Below are 27683 nucleotides of genomic sequence, written 5' to 3'. Positions count from 1 at the left end.
GTATAGGCTTGAGGTGGACAGCGCGTGGTGCTGAAAAGACACGCATTGCATGAAATAAAAGCACCAGTTTTATTTCAAAATATTGGAAACGGAGATAACATTCTATGTTATCTCCGTTTCCAATATTTCGAAATAAAACTGGCAATTTTACACACTTCATTTAGAAAAGCCATTCAAACATCTCTCTTGGCACAGAGCGAGTGTTCAGAGTAAAATGCAGATCGGCGTCACATTAAATGCAGTTCGATGTCAACCAAAACGCCGAGCAGCGTTTTGTGTGACACCAAGTCAGCGGCGCGGATGTCCGCGCGTCAGAAAATAGGAGCTTCCCACCTGTGGGTCTGCTGTCCGCTGAGATCAAAGCTCAAGAGTCCGCGCGGACGTCCGCGGAGTCTGCTCTGTGTACAGTCTGCTGGACTATGGGAGCGCCTTTACAGAGAGAGACGTAAAGGAGGGGACAGGGACTGCTTACTCTCACAGAGAGACGTAAAAGAGGGGACAGGGACTGCTTACTCTTACAGAGAGAGACGTAAAAGAGGGGACAGGGACTGCTTACTCTTACAGAGAGAGACGTAAAGGAGGGGACAGGGACTGCTTACTCTTACAGCGAGACGTAAAGGAGGGGACAGGGACTGCTTACTCTTACAGAGAGAGACATAGAGGAGGGGACAGGGACTGCTTACTCTCACAGAGAGAGACGTAAAGGAGGGGGCAGGGACTGCTTACTCTTACAGAGAGAGACGTAAAGGAGGGGACAGGGACTGCTTACTCTCACAGAGAGAGACCTAAAGGAGGGGACATGGACTGCTTACTCTTACAGAGAGAGACGTAAAAGAGGGGACAGGGACTGCTTACTCTTACAGAGAGAGACGTAAAGGAGGGGACAGGGACTGCTTACTCTTACAGAGAGAGATGTAAAGGAGGGGACAGGGACTGCTTACAGAGAGAGACATAAAGGAGGGGACAGGGACTGCTTACTCTTACAGAGAGAGACGTAAAGGAGGGGACAGGGACTGACTTACAGAGAGAGACGTAAAGGAGGGGACAGGGACTGCTTACTCTTACAGAGAGAGACGTAAAGGAGGGGACAGGGACTGCTTACTCTTACAGAGAGAGACGTAAAGGAGGGGACAGGGACTGCTTACTCTTACAGAGAGAGACGTAAAGGAGGGGACAGGGACTGCTTACTCTTACAGAGAGAGACGTAAAGGAGGGGACAGGGACTGCTTACTCTTACAGAGAGAGACGTAAAGGAGGGGACAGGGACTGCTTACTCTTACAGAGAGAGACGTAAAGGAGGGGACAGGGACTGCTTACTCTTACAGAGAGACATAAAGGAGGGGACAGGGACTGCTTACTCTTACAGAGAGAGACGTAAAGGAGGGGACAGGGACTGCTTACTCTTACAGAGAGAGACGTAAAGGAGGGGACAGGGACTGCTTACTCTTACAGAGAGACATAAAGGAGGGGACAGGGACTGCTTACTCTTACAGAGAGAGACGTAAAGGAGGGGACAGGGACTGCTTACTCTTACAGAGAGACATAAAGGAGGGGACAGGGACTGCTTACTCACAGAGCAACACGGTATCATCAGAAAACGTAAATAAAGTAGTTAATCGACAAAAGGAAAAAAGGTACACAATGTACGTTATGTTATATATATATAAGTAATTTACATTACTTATATTATATATATATAAACATTTATTTAAAAAGGAACACGTCAACATTTTGGGAAATAAGCTTATCGTCTTCTCCAGAGAGAGACAAGAAGATAGATACCAATTTCCTCTCTGTGCGTTCAGTAGAAAGGTATCTGGCTGCACGTTAGCATGTTAACTTAGTGTAACCGGTGTCATATTGCCATCTCTGCGTTCTGTGTTAAACTTCGATGCCCCGAGGGAGTTTTGAACCCGGAGCGCCCGCATCACGGGTGACATCACAGACCGCTATACCAAGAGGTGAATTCACTTCTTGGTAACGTGTCTATATGTCTTTTTTAGTTAGTAGTTAGCTTTCTACTGAACGCACAGAGAGGAAACTGGTATCTATCTTCTAGTCTCTCTCTGGAGAAGACGGTAAGCTAATTTCCCAAAATGTTGGCATGTTCCTTTAACATAACGTATGTAGCATAACGTGCTAGCATAACATAACGTGGCTAGCACCAGCCGACATGCACTTTAAGGCAATATGCACTTTAAACTGGAACACTGAGCAATTTATTTTAGGTACTGTCTGCTTGCTGCATTAAAGCATTTAAACATATTGCATTAGTGCACATTTCCCCTGTGTTGATGCTATACGTTTGGAAATGGCCACATAGCTGTATCTCTTCAGCTCAGCCACACTTCCCCAAAACAGGCCCTTTGCTGTCGGGGTGACAAGGCTACATTATTCACTAGTTTGGGAGGGGGGACATATCAAAAAGATGTTATATTATTGGTTGGAATTTGAATGCCACTCACTGAGACATGCTGACGTAAGCAGTAAACATATTTTATTTTACAGGTGGGAAACGTGATTGGATTTTGAGACAAGATATAAAAGATATACAAGATATATAACGTTATCCGGTAGACATTCCTGTTTATGGTCAGTTCATTGTCTTGCAATGTAGACATCTGTTTAGCTCTCCTGGTGCGTGAGGTTATGAATTTACTAGGGATGCACCGATCCGACATTTTAACCCCCCCCCCCCCCCCCCCCCCCCAAGTTAAAAAAAAATTTAAATCCATGTTTTTATTTTATATTAAAATATATTTAGTTTTTAAGAATTGTAAAGGATGACAAGTGTGTTTTTGATTTGTTGTAAACAAAGACAGAAAATAAACTTCATTCATTCAATTAATAAACTGTATGCCTCACTGTCACTGTGTGGAAGAGACTGGGATCATTATTTTGTGCAACAAGGCAACAGTAAGAAGCATTTTGTATGAAAGTATTCTGTACTTCTGTATGACAACTATTAAAGAACTTGAACTTGAACTTGAACTTGAACATCAGGCTTGACTTAAAACATTACTTTCCTAACTTAGTGAAACTAAATGTAACAAATTAACACATAGATTGTTATTTCTTATTTTATTTATTATACATTTTTTTTTTTTTTTTTACCGATACCCGATCCAGCTATTTTACTGATATCGGCGGCCGATACCAATATCGGATCGGTGCATCCCTAGAATTTACCCACACGGTTGGTGCTGATTCTTGAAAATCAAAAGGATTTACAAGAACCTGCGCCGGTAAATTCATAACCTCACGCATCGGGAGACATAAACAGATCACATCAGGAGACGTAAACAGATCACATCAGGAGACCTAAACAGATCACATCAGGAGACCTAAACAGATCACATCAGGAGACCTAAACAGATCACATCAGGAGACATAAACAGATCACACCAGGAGACCTAAACAGATCACACCAGGAGACCTAAACAGATCACACCAGGAGACCTAAACAGATCACACCAGGAGACCTAAACAGGTCACATCAGGAGACATAAACAGATCACACCAGGAGACATAAACAGATCACACCAGGAGACCTAAACAAATCACACCAGGAGACATAAACAGATCACACCAGGAGACCTAAACAGATCACACCAGGAGACATAAACAGATCACACCAGGAGACATAAACAGATCACACCAGGAGACATAAACAGATCACACCAGGAGACCTAAACAGATCACACCAGGAGACCTAAACAGATCACACCAGGAGACCTAAACAGATCACACCAGGAGACATAAACAGATCACACCAGGAGACCTAAACAGATCACACCAGGAGACCTAAACAGATCACATCAGGAGACCTAAACAGATCACACCAGGAGACATAAACAGATCACACCAGGAGACCTAAACAGATCACACCAGGAGACATAAACAGATCACACCAGGAGACCTAAACAGATCACATCAGGAGACATAAACAGATCACACCAGGAGACATAAACAGATCACACCAGGAGACCTAAACAAATCACACCAGGAGACATAAACAGATCACACCAGGAGACATAAACAGATCACACCAGGAGACCTAAACAGATCACACCAGGAGACATAAACAGATCACACCAGGAGACATAAACAGATCACACCAGGAGACATAAACAGATCACACCAGGAGAGTTAAACAGATCACATCAGGAGACATAAACAGATCACACCAGGGCCCTATTCCCCGTACCTGGCTAACTGAGTTAGCCGGATAATTTTCAGCATAGCTTGACTTAAGCCAGACATTTCCGTTCCCCGACATCGGATTTTCTAAATCGCCATGGTAACAGATCAGAAAGTTTGAACCTGGTCGAGGGCAGGGTTTAGTTCAGTTAGCTGGATAACCTGCATGGCCACACCCTCGCAAAGAAATGCCAGCTCCCTTCCTGAAATATTTCTCAGTCTAGATCCCATTATGCCATTCTGAATTATGTTTTTGTGCTTCGTTTGAAATGTAAAATAATAGGTCTACCTAAAATGCTGATAATAAATCATATTTAGCCTATGAATTTACTTTGTCCTATATAATGCACGTCATATTTATACGGATACGGCGCTCGCGACACAGTTATTTTAATAACGGACTAAACGGATCATTGCAAATGTGAATCCTGCAGGGATATTTTTAATGAATGAAACCTATCGGGCGTTTGGCTCTGATTAGTTTAATATTCTTCGCTGTGTATTTGCTTAACGGAGCACCCGGATGCGTTTCATTCAAGCTGAAGCGTCTTGTGGATATGAATTATGAGGAATCTGAATCTGTGGAGTATTTAATTGTATCACTGTCACTGTGACAGTGTCACACGTTATTGTGATATTGTAACTGGGATTAAAATATATGAGGAGATGCGCTGTTTGATGGATTTGATGACGTGACGTGACTTGATAAATTGAATGAGCCTTTGACGTTTTTGATGAATGAATTTGAGAAAATGCATTTATCTTTTCAAGCACTGTTATCTGATGATGAACATGAGGTGTCACTGGTATAAACCAAAGGGTAATCAATTCAATGCATGTATGGATTAGGTCCGAAACAGATTAAAACCTGATTAATAGTGTAACTGCAAGCCTCCCTCCAAGCCTCTCTTTGGAAACCATGTATTTATATAATACATAATACCTAAGCACATACAGTACAGATATCCTCATAATATAATTCGTATCAATTAGATATACTATTTGGGCTTGTTTTTATCCTTATTCTGAAAGAGTTGAACTAATTATTTTCGCTAGCAAGATCTCATTTGATTATTCATTCCATAAGCCTACTGCCAGCAGGCACGTTTAAAGAAATATAATCTGATTGATTGGGGTAATGAGGGACTTAAAATTAGCCTATAGATTATGCATTTAACTTGTCGGCGAGGCTATTGAGCCGTACTGCATTGTACCCATTCTGCAATCTGTTAATAAAGTTTTAAATCAATCAATCAATCAATCAATGCCGTTAGAAAATCAGGATTTCTGCGATCGACACCTGCTGTCTTTTCAGCTGAGGCGGCCGTGCGCAATTATCCTGAGTCTCAAGTCTGGTTCAAATGAACGAGACTGAATCCACCTTCGAGGAACAGGAAAATCCCGGATTCAAACATCGGGTTAATTGAATCTGGATAATGGGACTTTTGATCGACTTAGTTGAACCAGGTACGGGGAATAGGGCCCAGGAGACTTAAACAGATCACACTAGGAGACATAAACAGATCACATCAGGAGACATAAACAGATCACATCTAAGTTGCACAGCATCTTCAATCTGTGGATCTATTCCCCCATGGATTTATTCCTGACTGTAGGATCAGGGACAGTCTAGTGTAACGTTAGCTATGATGGCTAGTGTTAATCAGTTAGGCAACCTACATAAAGTTGTCACTTTACACACCGGCATTAATGTTCCACAAGTCTTAGAAGAAATGGGCTCTGCAACCCAAGCCGGTCTAACAATAGTAATGGCTTTAACATTGGCCTAGGCAACCAACCAACACATTACAATAATGTTTCTGTTTATTGTAATGCCTTATTCACCGTTACATCATGTGTAAAATAAAGCTTTTCATTGGAAATTTGTGTCCAGTAAAATTTATAAAGTAGTCGCTTTTATTTTGAAAGAAAGTCAGGAAGTCTTATTATTGTTCTAATTAAAACAGCAACCATAGATATAAAACATTAGATGCCACGTGTCATAGTCAATTGACATTTTGGAATAGGACCATCTTACCTGGGTCCTGTTCTAAACTTTCTGTAATTTGAACCTATGGTGAAAGAGATGTAGGTTGTCTTTATAATCCTTGTATTCTTCTTCCAGTACACAAAAAACGCTGAAGTACAAATCTCCTGTATGTCTCCGACTGGATTACTTATCCTGATCAAGACATGGATTATTTTGTATTTGCTTTACGGATGTTGTCAAAAATCCATAAATTGTGTGAAGGCATGAGATAAACTGACCAGTGATTTGCTGGATGTCTTGAGGTACTGTATGATGAAATGGGATGTAGGAATAAAGACGAGCATTTCTCCTCGACTATGACTACTTTACACTTGATTGGTGGGGAATCAGCTGCTGTCTAGCAGTTAGGCTAAACGTTACTAAATGTTACCTTTGAGATCAAAGTTAGCGTAGCAAACATTAAAACATTTGCAGGTTACCTCTTAACAGGTGCCTCCAAAATTGGCCATTTTAGTTTTCGTTTTTTGAGGACTGCATACTTTATACTTATAGCACATGCATGAGCCTGGTCTCTTTTGAAAGAAAATTCACTTTTAGTGCTAACATAATAGAGTAACATAGGTCTGAACTTGAGTTGTAGAAAAACGTATTACTCAAGTTTTTCTGTAGTAGTTAGTAGTATTTCCCAGAAGGTGGTATGGCTTAGAAAAACTCCCGAGATCCATAGCCTGAAGCCTTATGTAGTACATGTCCAAATTTCATAAAGATCCATTCAGAAATGAGTGATTAGGAGTGATTTTGGTAAACTGTGTACTCAGTTTTCTCATAGACTTCAATTCATTCGGCTGTTTTTCTCTTCCTGTTTTCGTGTTTTTATTTTTTTTTATTTAGATCCCCATGTGGGGTATCATTGGAAAGCCACACTCATTGGCTACAACCCTCCACAATCATTTTTGAGATCGGATCTAGATTGACGGAACTACTGGAGCCTGAGTCGGAGTGGTATTTTGCGCAATACCATGTACTTTGCACATGCCTCAAATACCGGCATGTAACTCGAGAACCGCTGAACGGATTTTGTCAGATTTTGTCGCTATCGACAGGCAACAAATAAGCCTTCAATTCCAAATATATATTGTATTACAAAATATGCACACCCGAGCCACTAGGGGTTGCCAAAGTGCCGATTGCAAAAAGTCTGAAAAACGTCCCATATGAGGGACGTTGCAGCTTAAGAGTTAATTAATTAAGCCTCTGTTTAGCTAACAGATCAATGCTGTTGAGAGCTATTGTGGAATAATTTGACGAGATTATTCACAGAGGCAGACAACAGTCTTTGATTAAGGATAGTTTACTGACAGAATGACATGTTGCAACACGGAGAGACCTCGCTTACAGCAATGGACCTATAGCCCAGATCTCTGTAGAATGGCGAGCTAACAAAGTATTTATACAGGAGGAGAGTAGACTAAACTAAGTGGAACATTGACATACATAATATGAATTATAGATATGTACAGAGATAATGACGTAGAGATAGATATGATTGGGAATGACGTAGAGATATGAGTGAAGGTTGTGTGTATGTGTCAGAAAGGGAGATCATAGAAATGAGAAGGCTGTATTTTGTGCATAATATGTGTACAAGTTGCAAGGGGGGTGGGGGTAATGTGTGTAGATAGATATGTCTGGACTGAAGGCTGTGTGTATGCAATTATGCATGTGTGTGTGTTTGTGCGTGTGTGTTTGTGCATGTGGGATAGTAAGAGAGACAGGGAGAGAGAGTGTGTGTGTGCATGTGGGATAGTAAGAGAGACAGGGAGAGAGAGTGTGTGTGTGTGCATGTGGGATAGTAAGAGAGACAGGGAGAGATAGTGTTTGTGTGCATGTGGGATAGTAAGAGAGACAGGGAGAGATAGTGTGTGTGTGCATGTGGGATAGTAAGAGAGACAGGGAGAGATAGTGTGTGTGTGCATGTGTGTGTTAGAAAGAGAGTGATTGAGCCTTGTGTGATCTAATCTCCTCCATACTCATGTGTATAAAGTGATGCCAGCCTCCTTAGTAACTAGGCTGCATAGCCGACAAACATAGTTGCTGCCTAAACAATATCCAGGTAAGATGGTGCGTCTGTCTATATCTGGGTCTCTTAATATGTCATGATGTGCTCTGTCCTTGTGTCCATGACTGTATTGTGACCTGTATCCCTACTATGTCTATGTGCTTTTGTTGTGTTTTTATTCTAATGTTATTTATCTTGATTTTATTCTGTTTTTATTGCTAACCCTTTTTTTACACAGGATTTTAGCCTGTACCTTCTGGGGACTGCCAATGGAAATTAGCCTTGGGTGCATTTACATTTGTAAAATGTTTTATTAATGTACACTGTCCCCCTTGAACAAATAAAATAAACGTAACCTAAGATGGCGGACGGTTATCCCATGATTTATGGCGTAATGTCGCATCTAATGTTTTATATGGCAGCACCGCTGGTCTAACTGTTGGGTACATTATTTAAGGTTAGGCAATTGTGAAATACCGTAATCACAAACGGGAACATATACCTATTGATCAAAGAACAAAGTCCAAAGGACCTTCTGATGAAACAAACCTGCTTTGCGTTTCTTCATCTCACTTTCACAACACACTGAAGTTTACGGCCTCGACTCCTCCTTAGTTCAAATCGGTCTCCAGCAGCTGCAGTTAGTCCGTTCTTTACACAACCTCTGCTTCTAGATCTGTTCAGAGGAAATACAGAGTTAACAGAGTTAGAGATTAGCAGCATTAGCCCGTTATAGCCACAGACAACGTGGTGAAGCCATGGAGGGTGGAGCCCCTGGTGGCTAGGACGAGACACTGCATGGCATTTCCGTATTTCCTGGTGACGTCACGGAGGGCCGGACCAATCAGCTACGTCAAGCGGCACCCCACGCCCCGCCCCTTTGGAAATAAACAGCAGCAGATATTTAAATAGAAATCTCTTTAAATGTTTTTACCTCAGTTGTTATTTCTGGTAGACAAAAAGCACATCTGACCCACAGGAGTATCAACTGGATTCAGAACCAGTAACACAGGTCCTTGTTTTGTTGCATCTTTTAAGAGCATTATAACCCCAGAAGGGATTTAATCTACTACAGCATTTTCCTTTGGCGTTTGATTGATGATTGATTGATTGATTGATTGATTGAAAATTAACAAATTGCAGAATGGGTACAATACAGTACGGCTCAATACACACAATTGTTAAGGGGATGCAGACCAGAGAAAGACTTTCGTCTTGTTTACATCAGGGTTCCCCATTTTCAATTCATCATAACATATATGACATACAGATAGACAGTAGTGCTACATCCAGACATTTATGTCAGAGACCAGCAGGGCTGAGTCGTCCGCGAACAGGAACAAGTTGATGACATGTCATTTGCATAAATTAGGAACAGTAACGGTCCTAGTATGCTTCCTTGTGGAACACCACAGCTCACTGTGAGGGGGGGGGGGATAGGGTACCGTTTACCTCCACCATCTGTTCTCTCCCCTCCAGGTAGGATTGCATCCAGCTCACTCATAGACTATCAAAACTAGGGATATACCGATATTGTCCAACTCTTAATTTCCGATACCGATATCAACCGATACCGATATATGCAGGGTTTTCCCCACCAAAAAACCGAATAATTTCAGGTAATTAACATTAGATATCTCTTGTTGTAGAATGAACACAACATTATGCATACTTTTGACAATAAATAAAATAAGAATTTGTTCTTACTTGCTTGCCTTGGTAAATAAAGCTTATAGAAATGTAAACAAATTTGATTTTTTTTTTTTTTTTTTATCAATAGATATTTTCCGATATCACATTTGAATGCCAATATCGGCCGATAATATCGGTAGGACGATAATATCGGACATCCCTAATCAAAACTAATTGCTTTTAGCTTGTCAGTCAGAATGGAGTGATTGACAGTGTCGAAGGCCTTTTGTAGGTCCAGCATGACCATGCCGCAGTATTTGCCCGCGTCCACCTCTTGTTTGATGTGGTCGTTCAAATGTTGTTGTTTTTGTTTACTGTATGTGTGTGTGTTGTTTGTTCCCTTGCATTCGCCCCTCCTCTTAATTCTCCCCAATGTTGTACTAATCAGAGACAATGCCCTTCGGCTGGGCGATGAGGTCACCCCCCCTTGATTGGTGCACACGTCTGGTCAGCCCTGAGTAAAACACGGACTGGGAGGTCATGCAGGAGAGAGCCTGAGACATGAGAACACGATGGACGAGTGCAAACCCAGAAAGGAGCTCTTCTTCTTCTTTTCCTGTCCATATACAAAGCTATTCAGCTTATATAACGTCCAGCCAGTGCTTGGTACATGGCTGTCCCTTGGTGTTGTAGAGTGCTAGGTCCTTTGCTGTGCAGGGTCCACCTAACAGAGGACATGGAAGGAGGTGCTCCATGGTCTGGGGTTCTGTGCCACAGTCGCATGTGGTTGGGCCACTAAGATAGCCCCATCTGCTTGGGGCTTCCCTGGAACGGCCAACACCTGGAAAGGAGCTAAGCAGCTATGACCCACGTGGCATGTGGCCGGGACTACACACAATATCGGACCTTAAAAGGAAACCCAACAGCACCGCTAACATTGCTGCCTCCCTACCGGATGAGCTGAACAGCTTTTACGCCCGTTTTGAACGGTACAACCAACCTTCCAGGGGAAGCCCCCACCACTCAAAATCTAAAAGGGACGAACATCTACATTAATGAAGATTACACTGACGCAGTCAGAATGAAAAGGAAAGAGCTACTCCCTAAATTGAGGGAAGCCCAGGAGAGGGGTACAATGTTTCCCACAGGATTTTCAGAGACTATGAGGGGTGAACCCCCGACCCTCTAGTTAAATGCATCAATCTGGTGCACTTTGAGAGCAAAATAAAGAGGCTAGATCTATGATGAACTTTGTGCTCAAAACACAAAATCGAATAGACTAGTGCTTCCCAATCCTCTCCTCGAAGCACCCCAGCCGTTCAATGTTAGTATGTTAAATTAAATTCCACCACCAGCACACCTGATTCAACTTAACTAGCCTTATTAGTTGAATAAAGGTGTGCTGGTGGTGGAATTTAACAAATACATGGAACGGCTGGGGTGTCTCGAGGAGAGGTTTGGGAACCACTGGACTAGAGCATACATTTAAGCCATCAAAGAAATGAAGCAAAAGTGGTTACCTGTGTTGAACTGGTTTATTTTTTCGAAAATAAAAAAATATAGTGGATTACTATTACGACTACTACCACTGCCAATACTACTGATACATCCCTATTGGCAAACTTAATATTTAAAAAAGAATAGTAAAAAATGTTTTTAAAAGATTTTTTTTATTTTTTATTACATCTTTTTTTGGTTCATTATAAAACTGCAGTGGGCCGCCACAGTCTAGATAATTAATGGGAAACCCTGGGGTGATATTGCCTTTCTGAGGCATGACAAGCTGATCATTCACCCCCCCAAAGCACCCCAGAGCCTAATTGTATCACTGGACTTTTAAAGGTATGTCTGATATGACCTAATCATGAACACATGACAAAAGTGTCATACTCTGTTAATCTGCCAAAGAAAGCTATGTTACTTGCTCATTTGAATGTGTGTAGTCTGAGGAACAAGGTGCATGAATTATGCCATTTGGTAGAATCAAATAATATACACATACTTGCTATCTCAGAAACACACCTGGGCCCTCATTCATCAACGTGGACGTAGAACATGTTCTATTTCCACACGTAAGCACAGAATGTAGAATCAGTGTACGCACAGGAAAATCGGGATTCACCACACGTGCGTACGCAGGTTCTACGCACACCTGTCATGATGAATATGACTTTGATCCTACGTTTGAGCTCGTGCACTGTTTTAAGTATTTGCATACCAGAACCGCCCCGATTAACCATATACGGTAATGGTATACCCCCATGAAATGTGGAAAAATGGACTAAGCCGAGGGAAGCGTGTTATGAGAACGGTGATGTCGGATATGATATCTATTAACCATTGCTGCCTGGGCAGCGCAAACACTAATAAAGACCGCGCTGGAATATGACTGCCTTTTCCCGTGTTGTTTGATTAATACCCAGGGATTAAAGTTTTATTCCAAATCGCGATGGATCTCCCGTCAATTTTCTACCTGCTGCATATGATTTCTAGAGGCATACTACAATCTATTTTGATGTCAGTATTGGGTAGCCTATATAAACAATAATACGAGAGCATATACAAGAACAATGAATCTCACTGCATGTATGATGTAGCCTGCCTTTCAATACATGAACTTGAATTCCATCATGTTTGTGTGCGGGACTCACAAGGCTGTTGTCACAATGGGTGGTACCGGTACAGTAATAACAGTCCACACAATATCACGATGGACCATGCCATAGCCTATGTTCTATTAGGACATGATCTGTGACGACAAATGTTCTAGAATGTTTGATTAAGATATCATACTCTGACAGCATGCCTATGATCAACAAAAACGCGAACTTGAATCCCATCATATACATAGTCTGTCCACTATCTGGTGTCATTGCAATGCGTTTTCTATTCTTTCTTATACAGTAAAAAGGGGGAAGAACACTATATCGTGGGTGTTCATATGACTTGTATTCTGCTTACAGCTTCGAAATTCCACTTGTTTCGTTTAACGTAAAGCCTTTTAAATATAATCAAAACGTTCCCGTGTTTCTGCGGTCTGTGCGCAAAATAATAACGAGTTGAGCTTTATGATTTATGATGAATTGAAAATGGGGGACCCTGATGTAAACAAGACGAAAGTCTTTCTCTGGTCTGCATCCCCTTAACAATTGTATGTACTGAGCTGTACTGTACTGTACCCATTCTGCAATCTGTTAATAAACTTTTCAATCAATCAATCAATCAAGCTACGCGGAGCGCAGTCAGTCAGTAGCCTACACCCCGTATATTCCGATAACGCTATATAAACCATGCTGCATTCATTCTGAGAGAAATATCTATTATTCCAAATGCTATTTATAGGGTTTTGACCATAATTACACTACTGTTGCTATTTTACAATGAACTATAATGAATTACTGGGGTCATACAGAACACGCGCCAGTGTCTTTATTTCCGCCTTGAAACTAATGCAGAACTGAGGAGCGCTTATGCATAGTAACGATATTCTACCACTGGGCGTCAGCTAAGTGTGGTCCGAGCTGTGCGTACACGTAAGCACGGAGTCAAGTTCAAGTTGAAATTGATGAATCCCACTCTTTGCTTAGAAATGGTCGTACGCACAGGATAAGCACAAATCTGTGCGTAAATCGGGTTGATGAATGAGGGCCCTGGACTCATCTTTTGGTGATTCAGAGGTTGCAATGCATGGTTACAACCTATTCAGAAAGGATAGAGATAAGAATGGTGGCGGAGTTCTGATTCATGTACAGAATCATATTCCAGCTAAAGTACGATACGACTTAATGAAAAATTAAATAGAAGCCGTATGGTTACAAATACAATTGCCAAATTTAAAACCCATATTAATTGGATGCTGTTATAGGCCACCAAGTGCCAGTTCAAATTATCTACATGGTATATATGAAATGTTAGACAACACAGCTAATTGTAATAGTGAAATATATTTCATGGGAGACCTGAATATCAATGTCTTCAATGAGAAATGCCCCATGTGGAACAAGATTGCATTATCTGCCAAACTGTGTAATATGACTCAGGTAATGACATCACCAACCAGAATGGCTACAAATAAACATGGGGCCATTACAACAACCTGCATTGATCATATATATACTAACAGGCCAGAGCCCTGCACTAAAGTGTTGTCACTTACAGTTGGTTTTAGTGATCATAACCTAGTTGATATTGTACGGAAGACCAAAATACCTAAAGCTGGCTCCAAGATAAATTATAGGTCTTATAAGGGGTTTAATCCAGCGCAATTTGTGGAGGAGGTAAAGAATAAGCAATGGTTTGATGTTTGCCATGAAGAAAACCCAGAAAAAACACTGCGAGAATTTAAGTATTTCATGGGGATTGCCGATCAGCATGCTCCAATGAGAAAATGGTCGGCACGGTCAAATTGTGCACCTTGGTTGAATAATGAGATGAGAAGTTTGATGGTCCAACGAGATGATGCAAAAAAAACTGCAAATATAACAGGTAATCCATGTGACAAACAACATTACTGTAAACTAAGACACGCGGTAACCAAATTGAATAAATGTAGAAAGAAGGAATACTACATGCAGAAAATCAGTGATTCAAAAAATGGGACAAAATGATGGAGAACGTTAAATAACATAATGGGGAGGAACTCAAACATGCATCCTTCCTTTATAGAAACAGAGGGTAAATTCCTTACCAAGCCAGCAGATATTGCAAATCATTTGAATGATTACTTTACAAATAAAGTAGACAAGCTGAGGAATGCCATGGGTGCAGTCGAGGACACAGTGTCACATAGCATCATTAAAGATTGTATCATGAAGGAAAAGCAGTGCATGTTTGAATTCCACCATGTTACAGAGGAAAATGTTGAAAATATGCCTTTACACCTGTCTGATGATAAATCTCCTGGTATTGACAACTTGGATGGTAAACTGCTCAAAATGACTGCCAAATACATATCTAAGCCATTAAGTCACATCTTCAATAAATGTTTAGAGCAAGGTGTGTGCCCCGAGAAGCCAAGGTTATCCCATTACCTAAGGACAAAAGAAAAACCTTTGCTGGTTCCAACAGTAAAATAATAGAATTTACAAGGCGGCTGGGTGGCGTAGCAGAGAGTGCGCTCGTCACCAATGCAAGAGACTCCGGTCTCGACTCCCAGAGTCAGCATTGCCTGCGGCTTGGGCCAGTCGTCATACTATCTCAATTGGCAGAGGTAGCGGGTGGAAAGTCGATGGGTGGGAATGGGATTGGACGTTGTGGACAGCGACTCCTACAGGTCGGTCGGGTGATGCCTGTACAGCAGAGACAGGAAGTATCGGGGGCAGCGTGAGCCTCCCACGCATTACTCCTCACCACTGAGAGTCCGCGCTGTCTGGTGAAAAGATGCGACAGGCTGCCTCCTCGTGTACCGGAGGGCACACGTGATGCAAGGCTTCCATCCTCACTACAGCCGACCAGTGGGAGGCATAGTCTAGCAACGTTCAAGACAGGGGAGGGGAGAATTGAAGGGGAGAATTGGCGATAGGAAATTGGGATGGGAGAAAAATAGAAAAATAAGGAGAAAAAGTGGATACATTTAAAAAAAAAAAAAAAAAAAAAAAAAAAGATTGTATACACCCAAATTCAAAACTACGTTTCAAGTAACAGTCTGATAACGAACTACCAACATGCATATAGAGATGGTCACTCTACAAGCACAGCACTTGCCCAAATGGCCGACGACTGGTTTAAGAGCATGGATGATAGGAGGCTTGTTGGAGCTGTGATGTTAGACTTTAGCGCAGCTTTCGATGTGATCGATCATAGTCTGCTGCTGAACAAACTCAAATGCTATGGCTTTGGCTCTGTTGCTATGTGTTGGCTGGAGACCTACCTGACTAGGAGAAGCCAGCGAGTCTTTTTCAATGGGAGCTTTTCTGAAAGTAAGGTGTTGCAGTGTGGGGTCCCACAGGGAAGTTCGCTTGGGCCTTTGCTATACTCAATATTGTATTAAATAAATCTAGTGTAATCATGTATGCTGATTAGGGCTGCAACGATTAGTCGACATAATCGACGATTATAAAAAATCGTCGACGAGGAATTGTTGCGTCGATTAGTCATAAAAAATTAAAATAAAACAATTATTATTATTATTATTATTTTTTATTTTTTATTTGCACTACTTTGTGAAAGTGGCTTCTCAGCTCTGGTCCAGCCAGCTGAAGACTTCTTAGCTTAACATAACAGACCGACAGTAAGTTTGGGGGAACTAATGGGATAACTGGGGATGTTGTTTGGTCCTGACAAGAGTCTCAAAGCAACTCTGAGGTCATGCTCAATGTCCAATCTGTTCCTCTGCTCTGTCTTCAGCTGGACCAGAGCTGAGAAGCCACTTTCACATTTTCTTTTGAATTTTTTTTATATAATTGTTTTTCGATTAGTCGACTAATCGAAAAAATAATCGACAGATTAGTCGACTACCAAAATAGTCATTAGTTGCAGCCCTAATGCTGATGATTCGACAATGTACAGTACAGCATCAACATTAGGGCTGCAACTAATGACTATTTTGGTAGTAGACTAATCTGTCGATTATTTTTTCGATTAGTCGACTAATCGAAAAACAATTATATAAAAAAATAAAAATAAAGAAAATAAAAATAAAATATATATATTTTTTTTCTTTTTCTTTTTTTCTTTGCACTACCTATCTTTGTGAAAGTGGCTTCTCAGCTCTGGTCCAGCTGAAGACAGAGCAGAGGAACAGATTGGACATTGAGCATGACCTCAGAGTTGCTTTGAGACTCTTGTCAGGACCAAACAACATCCCCAGTTATCCCATTAGTTCCCCCAAACTCGGTCTGTTATGTTAAGCTAAGAAGTCTTCAGCTGGCTGGACCAGAGCAGAGAAGCCACTTTCACAAAGATAGGTAGTGCAAAAAAAAAAAAATAATAATAATATCTTTATTTTTTATTTTTTTTAATGGCTAATCAACGCAACAATTCCTCGTCGACGATTTTTTATAATCGACATCGTCGATTATGTCGACTAATCGTTGCAGCCCTAATCAACATGTAGTGAGTTAAACAATATACTTAAAATAGAGCTTAAAGTCATAACAGACTGGGTCAACAATAACAAACTGGTACTCAACATTGCAAAAGTTGAGTAGTTTGAATGGGTTTCCAATCAGTTTTTAGTTATTGTGGGGTATACAATTTTAGCTATAGGTTAGTCTTCCAAAGTTTTAAATGTATGTGTTTTGTGTTATTGTCGTGTTTTTGTTGTGGCCTAACAGCCCTGGGACCATGACGGAAATAAGGGTTTTACTCTCTCATGTTATCCTTTGGATCCTTGTTGTGTGTTTTTAATCCATCAATAAAATAAAATCAAATAAAATCAAAAACAAAGGCAATGGTGTTTGGATCCAGGCAGCGATCCACAATTAAGCCAGTGGAACAGGTAAAAGAGGCTAAGTTGCTTGGCATGGTTCTTGATTCTGTAGTAAACTGGCTACTTAACCCTAGTCTTCATGTGTAAACTGGCTACTTAACCCTAGTCTTCATGTGTATACTGGCTACTTAACCCTAGTCTTCATGTGTATACTGGCTACTTAACCCTAGTCTTCATGTGTATACTGGCTACTTAACCCTAGTCTTCATGTGTAAACTGGCTACTTAACCCTAGTCTTCATGTGTATACTGGCTACTTAAGCCTAGTCTTCATGTGTAAACTGGCTACTTAAGCCTAGTCTTCATGTGTAAACTGGCTACAGCACCCTAGTCTTCATGTGTAAACTGGCTACTTAACCCTAGTCTTCATGTGTATACTGGCTACAGCACCCTAGTCTTCATGTGTAAACTGGCTACTTAACCCTAGTCTTCATGTGTAAACTGGCTACTTAACCCTAGTCTTCATGTGTAAACTGGCTACTTAACCCTCAACGACTACAGGCCAGTCGCTCTGACGTCACACGTCATGAAGACGTTCGAGAGACTGCAACGCCCCTGGTGTGTGACTCCCTCGACCCCCTGCAGTTAGTGTATATAATTGTATAATTGACCACATCAGCCCAGTTGCACAGCCTTGGCTACTTTATTTTTAGTTAAAATTGTACTATATCTATCTATTGAGCTATATTTAACTTAGTTTATATCCCACATAATTGTATTCAACCTCATACAGTCGTACAGCCCTGACCTATATTTTATTTCATAAATATATTATTCTATTGTGCTTAACTTAGCTCATATTTCATTTTACTTTATGTCCGCTAATGTCGCACCAGTAACGTCCAAAGCAAATTCCTTGTATGTGTAAAGTATACTTGGCAATAAAGACCTTTCTGATTCTGATGTATAAAGGCCTGGGACAATAAAGGAAGCCTGCATGTATAAAGACCTGGGACACTAAAGGAAGCCTGCATGTATAAAGGCCTGGGACACTAAAGGAAGCCTGCATGTATAAAGGCCTGGGACACTAAAGGAAGCCTGCATGTATAAAGGCCTGGGACACTAAAGGAAGCCTGCATGTATAAAGGCCTGGGACACTAAAGGAAGCCTGCATGTATAAAGGCCTGGGACACTAAAGGAAGCCTGCGTGTATAAAGGCCTGGGACACTAAAGGAAGCCTGCATGTATAAAGGTCTGGGACACTAAAGGAAGCATCATGTATAAAGGTCTGGGACACTAAAGGAAGCCTGCATGTATAAAGGTCTGGGACACTAAAGGAAGCCTGCATGTATAAAGGCCTGGGACACTAAAGGAAGCCTGCGTGTATAAAGGCCTGGGACACTAAAGGAAGCCTGCATGTATAAAGGCCTGGGACACTAAAGGAAGCCTGCATGTATAAAGGTCTGGGACACTAAAGGAAGCCTGCATGTATAAAGACCTGGGACACTAAAGGAAGCCTGCATGTATAAAGGCCTGGGACACTAAAGGAAGCCTGCATGTATAAAGGCCTGGGACACTAAAGGAAGCATCATGTATAAAGGTCTGGGACACTAAAGGAAGCCTGCATGTATAAAGACCTGGGACACTAAAGGAAGCCTGCATGTATAAAGGCCTGGGACACTAAAGGAAGCCTGCATGTATAAAGGCCTGGGACACTAAAGGAAGCCTGCATGTATAAAGGCCTGGGACATTAAAGGAAGCCTGCATGTATAAAGACCTGGGACACTAAAGGAAGCCTGCATGTATAAAGACCTGGGACACTAAAGGAAGCCTGCATGTATAAAGACCTGGGACACTAAAGGAAGCCTGCATGTATAAAGGCCTGGGACACTAAAGGAAGCCTGCATGTATAAAGGCCTGGGACACTAAAGGAAGCCTGCATGTATAAAGGCCTGGGACACTAAAGGAAGCCTGCATGTATAAAGGCCTGGGACACTAAAGGAAGCCTGCATGTATAAAGACCTGGGACACTAAAGGAAGCCTGCATGTATAAAGGCCTGGGACACTAAAGGAAGCCTGCATGTATAAAGACCTGGGACACTAAAGGAAGCCTGCATGTATAAAGGCCTGGGACACTAAAGGAAGCCTGCATGTATAAAGGCCTGGGACACTAAAGGAAGCATCATGTATAAAGGCCTGGGACACTAAAGGAAGCCTGCATGTATAAAGGCCTGGGACACTAAAGGAAGCCTGCATGTATAAAGGCCTGGGACACTAAAGGAAGCCTGCATGTATAAAGACCTGGGACACTAAAGGAAGCCTGCATGTATAAAGGCCTGGGACACTAAAGGAAGCCTGCATGTATAAAGACCTGGGACACTAAAGGAAGCCTGCATGTATAAAGGCATGGGACACTAAAGGAAGCCTGCATGTATAAAGGCCTGGGACACTAAAGGAAGCCTGCATGTATAAAGACCTGGGACACTAAAGGAAGCCTGCATGTATAAAGACCTGGGACACTAAAGGAAGCCTGCGTGTATAAAGGCCTGGGACACTAAAGGAAGCCTGCATGTATAAAGGCCTGGGACACTAAAGGAAGCCTGCATGTATAAAGGCCTGGGACACTAAAGGAAGCCTGCATGTATAAAGGTCTGGGACACTAAAGGAAGCCTGCATGTATAAAGGCCTGGGACACTAAAGGAAGCCTCCATGTATAAAGGCCTGGGACACTAAAGGAAGCCTGCATGTATAAAGGCCTGGGACACTAAAGGAAGCCTGCATGTATAAAGGCCTGGGACACTAAAGGAAGCCTGCATGTATAAAGGCCTGGGACACTAAAGGAAGCCTGCATGTATAAAGGCCTGGGACACTAAAGGAAGCCTGCATGTATAAAGGCCTGGGACACTAAAGGAAGCCTGCATGTATAAAGGCCTGGGACACTAAAGGAAGCCTGCATGTATAAAGGCCTGGGACACTAAAGGAAGCCTGCGTGTATAAAGGTCTGGGACACTAAAGGAAGCCTGCATGTATAAAGGTCTGGGACACTAAAGGAAGCCTGCATGTATAAAGGCCTGGGACACTAAAGGAAGCCTGCATGTATAAAGGCCTGGGACACTAAAGGAAGCCTGCGTGTATAAAGACCTGGGACACTAAAGGAAGCCTGCATGTATAAAGGTCTGGGACACTAAAGGAAGCCTGCATGTATAAAGGCCTGGGACACTAAAGGAAGCCTGCATGTATAAAGGCCTGGGACACTAAAGGAAGCCTGCATGTATAAAGGCCTGGGACACTAAAGGAAGCCTGCATGTATAAAGGCCTGGGACACTAAAGGAAGCCTGCATGTATAAAGGCCTGGGACACTAAAGGAAGCCTGCATGTATAAAGGCCTGGGACACTAAAGGAAGCCTGCATGTATAAAGGCCTGGGACACTAAAGGAAGCCTGCATGTATAAAGGCCTGGGACACTAAAGGAAGCCTGCATGTATAAAGGCCTGGGACACTAAAGGAAGCATCATGTATAAAGGCCTGGGACACTAAAGGAAAGGCTGCATGTATAAAGACCTGGGACACTAAAGGAAGCCTGCATGTATAAAGGCCTGGGACACTAAAGGAAGCCTGCATGTATAAAGGTCTGGGACACTAAAGGAAGCCTGCATGTATAAAGGCCTGGGACACTAAAGGAAGCCTGCATGTATAAAGGCCTGGGACACTAAAGGAAGCCTGCATGTATAAAGGTCTGGGACACTAAAGGAAGCCTGCATGTATAAAGGCCTGGGACACTAAAGGAAGCCTGCATGTATAAAGGCCTGGGACACTAAAGGAAGCCTGCATGTATAAAGACCTGGGACACTAAAGGAAGCCTGCATGTATAAAGGCCTGGGACACTAAAGGAAGCCTGCATGTATAAAGGCCTGGGACACTAAAGGAAGCCTGCATGTATAAAGGCCTGGGACACTAAAGGAAGCCTGCATGTATAAAGGCCTGGGACACTAAAGGAAGCCTGCATGTATAAAGGCCTGGGACACTAAAGGAAGCCTGCATGTATAAAGGCCTGGGACACTAAAGGAAGCCTGCATGTATAAAGACCTGGGACACTAAAGGAAGCCTGCATGTATAAAGGCCTGGGACACTAAAGGAAGCCTGCATGTATAAAGGCATGGGACACTAAAGGAAGCCTGCATGTATAAAGGCCTGGGACACTAAAGGAAGCCTGCATGTATAAAGGTCTGGGACACTAAAGGAAGCCTGCATGTATAAAGACCTGGGACACTAAAGGAAGCCTGCATGTATAAAGGCCTGGGACACTAAAGGAAGCCTGCATGTATAAAGGCATGGGACACTAAAGGAAGCCTGCATGTATAAAGGCCTGGGACACTAAAGGAAGCCTGCATGTATAAAGGTCTGGGACACTAAAGGAAGCCTGCATGTATAAAGACCTGGGACACTAAAGGAAGCCTGCATGTATAAAGGCATGGGACACTAAAGGAAGCCTCCATGTATAAAGGCCTGGGACACTAAAGGAAGCCTGCATGTATAAAGGTCTGGGACACTAAAGGAAGCCTGCATGTATAAAGGCCTGGGACACTAAAGGAAGCCTGCATGTATAAAGGCCTGGGACACTAAAGGAAGCCTGCATGTATAAAGGCCTGGGACACTAAAGGAAGCCTGCATGTATAAAGGCCTGGGACACTAAAGGAAGCCTGCATGTATAAAGGTCTGGGACACTAAAGGAAGCCTGCATGTATAAAGGCCTGGGACACTAAAGGAAGCCTGCATGTATAAAGGCCTGGGACACTAAAGGAAGCCTGCGTGTATAAAGGCCTGGGACACTAAAGGAAGCCTGCATGTATAAAGACCTGGGACACTAAAGGAAGCCTGCATGTATAAAGGCCTGGGACACTAAAGGAAGCCTGCATGTATAAAGGCCTGGGACACTAAAGGAAGCCTGCATGTATAAAGGCCTGGGACACTAAAGGAAGCCTGCATGTATAAAGGCCTGGGGCTGGGACACTAAAGGAAGCCTGCATGTATAAAGGCCTGGGACACTAAAGGAAGCCTGCATGTATAAAGGCCTGGGACACTAAAGGAAGTCTGCATGTATAAAGGCCTGGGACACTAAAGGAAGCATCATGTATAAAGGCCTGGGACACTAAAGGAAGCCTGCATGTATAAAGGCCTGGGACACTAAAGGAAGCATCATGTATAAAGGCCTGGGACACTAAAGGAAGCCTGCATGTATAAAGGCCTGGGACACTAAAGGAAGCCTGCATGTATAAAGGCCTGGGACACTAAAGGAAGCCTGCATGTATAAAGGTCTGGGACACTAAAGGAAGCCTGCATGTATAAAGACCTGGGACACTAAAGGAAGCCTGCATGTATAAAGACCTGGGACACTAAAGGAAGCCTGCATGTATAAAGGCCTGGGACACTAAAGGAAGCCTGCATGTATAAAGGCCTGGGACACTAAAGGAAGCCTGCATGTATAAAGGCCTGGGACACTAAAGGAAGCCTGCATGTATAAAGGCCTGGGACACTAAAGGAAGCATCATGTATAAAGGCCTGGGACACTAAAGGAAGCCTGCATGTATAAAGGCCTGGGACACTAAAGGAAGCCTGCATGTATAAAGGCCTGGGACACTAAAGGAAGCCTGCATGTATAAAGGCCTGGGACACTAAAGGAAGCCTGCATGTATAAAGGCCTGGGACACTAAAGGAAGCCTGCATGTATAAAGGCCTGGGACACTAAAGGAAGCCTGCATGTATAAAGGCCTGGGACACTAAAGGAAGCCTGCATGTATAAAGGCCTGGGACACTAAAGGAAGCCTGCATGTATAAAGGCCTGGGACACTAAAGTTAGCCTGCATGTATAAAGGCCTGGGACACTAAAGGAAGCCTGCATGTATAAAGACCTGGGACACTAAAGGAAGCCTGCATGTATAAAGACCTGGGACACTAAAGGAAGCCTGCATGTATAAAGGCCTGGGACACTAAAGGAAGCCTGCATGTATAAAGGCCTGGGACACTAAAGGAAGCCTGCATGTATAAAGGCCTGGGACACTAAAGGAAGCCTGCATGTATAAAGGCCTGGGACACTAAAGGAAGCCTGCATGTATAAAGGCCTGGGACACTAAAGGAAGCCTGCATGTATAAAGGCCTGGGACACTAAAGGAAGCCTGCATGTATAAAGGCCTGGGACACTAAAGGAAGCCTGCATGTATAAAGGCCTGGGACACTAAAGGAAGCCTGCATGTATAAAGGCCTGGGACACTAAAGGAAGCCTGCATGTATAAAGGCCTGGGACACTAAAGGAAGCCTGCATGTATAAAGGTCTGGGACACTAAAGGAAGCCTGCATGTATAAAGGCCTGGGACACTAAAGGAAGCCTGCATGTATAAAGGCCTGGGACACTAAAGGAAGCCTGCATGTATAAAGGTCTGGGACACTAAAGGAAGCCTGCATGTATAAAGGCCTGGGACACTAAAGGAAGCCTGCATGTATAAAGGTCTGGGACACTAAAGGAAGCCTGCATGTATAAAGGCCTGGGACACTAAAGGAAGCCTCCATGTATAAAGGCCTGGGACACTAAAGGAAGCCTGCATGTATAAAGGTCTGGGACACTAAAGGAAGCATCATGTATAAAGGCCTGGGACACTAAAGGAAGCCTGCATGTATAAAGGCCTGGGACACTAAAGGAAGCCTGCATGTATAAAGGTCTGGGACACTAAAGGAAGCATCATGTATAAAGGCCTGGGACACTAAAGGAAGCCTGCATGTATAAAGGCCTGGGACACTAAAGGAAGCCTGCATGTATAAAGGCCTGGGACACTAAAGGAAGCCTGCATGTATAAAGGTCTGGGACACTAAAGGAAGCCTGCATGTATAAAGACCTGGGACACTAAAGGAAGCCTGCATGTATAAAGGCCTGGGACACTAAAGGAAGCCTGCATGTATAAAGGCCTGGGACACTAAAGGAAGCCTGCATGTATAAAGGCCTGGGACACTAAAGGAAGCCTGCATGTATAAAGGTCTGGGACACTAAAGGAAGCCTGCATGTATAAAGGCCTGGGACACTAAAGGAAGCCTGCATGTATAAAGGTCTGGGACACTAAAGGAAGCCTGCATGTATAAAGACCTGGGACACTAAAGGAAGCCTGCATGTATAAAGGCCTGGGACACTAAAGGAAGCCTGCATGTATAAAGGCCTGGGACACTAAAGGAAGCCTGCATGTATAAAGACCTGGGACACTAAAGGAAGCCTGCATGTATAAAGGCCTGGGACACTAAAGGAAGCCTGCATGTATAAAGGCCTGGGACACTAAAGGAAGCCTGCATGTATAAAGGCCTGGGACACTAAAGGAAGCCTGCATGTATAAAGGCCTGGGACACTAAAGGAAGCCTGCATGTATAAAGACCTGGGACACTAAAGGAAGCCTGCATGTATAAAGGTCTGGGACACTAAAGGAAGCCTGCATGTATAAAGGCCTGGGACACTAAAGGAAGCCTGCATGTATAAAGGCCTGGGACACTAAAGGAAGCCTGCATGTATAAAGGTCTGGGACACTAAAGGAAGCCTGCATGTATAAAGGCCTGGGACACTAAAGGAAGCCTGCATGTATAAAGACCTGGGACACTAAAGGAAGCCTGCATGTATAAAGGTCTGGGACACTAAAGGAAGCCTGCATGTATAAAGGCCTGGGACACTAAAGGAAGCCTGCATGTATAAAGGCCTGGGACACTAAAGGAAGCCTGCATGTATAAAGGTCTGGGACACTAAAGGAAGCCTGCATGTATAAAGGCCTGGGACACTAAAGGAAGCCTGCGTGTATAAAGACCTGGGACACTAAAGGAAGCCTGCATGTATAAAGGCCTGGGACACTAAAGGAAGCCTGCATGTATAAAGGCCTGGGACACTAAAGGAAGCCTGCGTGTATAAAGACCTGCGACACTAAAGGAAGCCTTCATGTATAAAGGCCTGGGACACTAAAGGAAGCCTGCATGTATAAAGGCCTGGGACACTAAAGGAAGCCTGCATGTATAAAGGCCTGGGACACTAAAGGAAGCCTGCATGTATAAAGGCCTGGGACACTAAAGGAAGCCTGCATGTATAAAGGCCTGGGACACTAAAGGAAGCCTGCATGTATAAAGGCCTGGGACACTAAAGGAAGCCTGCATGTATAAAGACCTGGGACACTAAAGGAAGCCTGCATGTATAAAGGCCTGGGACACTAAAGGAAGCCTGCATGTATAAAGGCCTGGGACACTAAAGGAAGCCTGCATGTATAAAGGCATGGGACACTAAAGGAAGCCTGCATGTATAAAGGCCTGGGACACTAAAGGAAGCCTGCATGTATAAAGACCTGGGACACTAAAGGAAGCCTGCATGTATAAAGGCCTGGGACACTAAAGGAAGCCTGCATGTATAAAGGTCTGGGACACTAAAGGAAGCCTGCATGTATAAAGGCCTGGGACACTAAAGGAAGCCTGCATGTATAAAGGCCTGGGACACTAAAGGAAGCCTGCATGTATAAAGGTCTGGGACACTAAAGGAAGCCTGCATGTATAAAGGCCTGGGACACTAAAGGAAGCCTGCATGTATAAAGGCCTGGGACACTAAAGGAAGCCTGCATGTATAAAGGCCTGGGACACTAAAGGAAGCCTGCATGTATAAAGGCCTGGGACACTAAAGGAAGCCTGCATGTATAAAGGCCTGGGACACTAAAGGAAGCCTGCATGTATAAAGACCTGGGACACTAAAGGAAGCCTGCATGTATAAAGGCCTGGGACATTAAAGGAAGCCTGCATGTATAAAGGCCTGGGACACTAAAGGAAGCCTGCATGTATAAAGACCTGGGACACTAAAGGAAGCCTGCATGTATAAAGACCTGGGACACTAAAGGAAGCCTGCATGTATAAAGTCTGGGACACTAAAGGAAGCCTACATGTATAAAGGCCTGGGACACACTCTGATAACCCTCCCCAGCTCTGCCACCAATCCTGTGAAACAATGAAACCAGCAGAACAAGCAAACAGTGTGGGGGAGGGTCGTCACAATTTGGTCATATCTGTCTGTCTTAGTAGTTACCTCTGTGCACATACATGTGAAATAAGGTGTTAACTAACTACGTTATTTAGATATATTATGCTTATGTTGATCTGAAAAACACATTACAAACTAATGATCAATAGTAAAACAGTAACACTCTTGTACTACGTCTGCAGCTCTTTTCTCCTTTATGACCCAAGTCGTTGAGGATGAACGTCAACAAGATGGTGCCGCGCTGTGCGCCTCGTTGAGCTCCGTCCAGATTGTGTTGATTTGGTTCATGTTTACTGTATGAAGCCCAACCTCAGGAGGCTCATACAGAACCAAGCATTTCACTGTAATCTACTTGTACCGTATGTGATAATAAAAGTAGACTTGAAGCTACAGCTAGGATCGAGCTAACAGCGGGAGCTCCCGGTATCGGGAGACATGTAACATTTCATTGTGAACAGAATCACGTCGCTGCAGATGCTCGCAGTTAGTTGCCATGGAGACGGTAAAGTACAAACATGGAAAACATTTGGCATTTTCTACAATTCAACTGGGATTGTACAACTTCAAGGCTCCTTTCTCGCCGCTTCTGCAAGGAGGAGCAATAAGAGGAAACAATGTTTACATGTTTGTACTTACAGATGTTGTGGTGTCCGGTCTGCTGTCTGGTTCCACAAGAAGAAGGTTCTGATCCAGATGTTTGAGTAGAAAGCCTTGGTCCAGTAGAGTTCCGTCACAGAGACACTTTACACTAGAAACACACAAAGCGTGTGTCAGTCATTCAGGAAGATGTTGTGGAGCGGATCGAGGGTGAGGCTACTTTTGGCTCGCTAAGCACTACTGCGCATGGGGGGGGGGGGGGGACACTACTGCGCATGGGGGGGGGGGGACACTACTGCGCATGCAGATGAGGGGGGGACACTACTGCGGATGTGGATGAGGGGGGGGACTCTCTCGCGCACTCTCGTATACTTTTCACATACAAGGAATTTGCTTTGGACGTTACTGATTGATTCAGATTCAGATTCCTTTAATAAGCCATTATTATTAATGACACCTAGATTACAAACATTGGTAATTGTTACGGCAATTACAGTATATGCATTTTTCCATAAATCTTTTTTTCACATAACAGCAACAACAGACACAGGACAAAGACAGTGCAGTGAAGGATTAATAATTTGAATAAATATATATATATAAAGTGTAAAGTGCAGATTAAGAGTCGGTGTCAGGCAAGATACCAATTGATTGATTGATTGATTGAAAACTGTATTAACAGATTGCAGAATGGGTACAATACAGTACGGCTCAATACAAACAATTGTTAAGGGGATGCAGACCAGAGAAAGACTTTCCTCTTGTTTACATCAGGGTCCCCCATTTTCAATTCATAGTGA

This window comes from Notolepis coatsorum (genome assembly GCF_963971535.1).
Source record: "Notolepis coatsorum genome assembly, chromosome: 3".
In the NCBI taxonomy this organism is placed as follows: Eukaryota; Metazoa; Chordata; class Actinopteri; order Aulopiformes; family Paralepididae; genus Notolepis; species Notolepis coatsorum.
Note: the sequence above shows the minus strand (reverse complement) of the source record.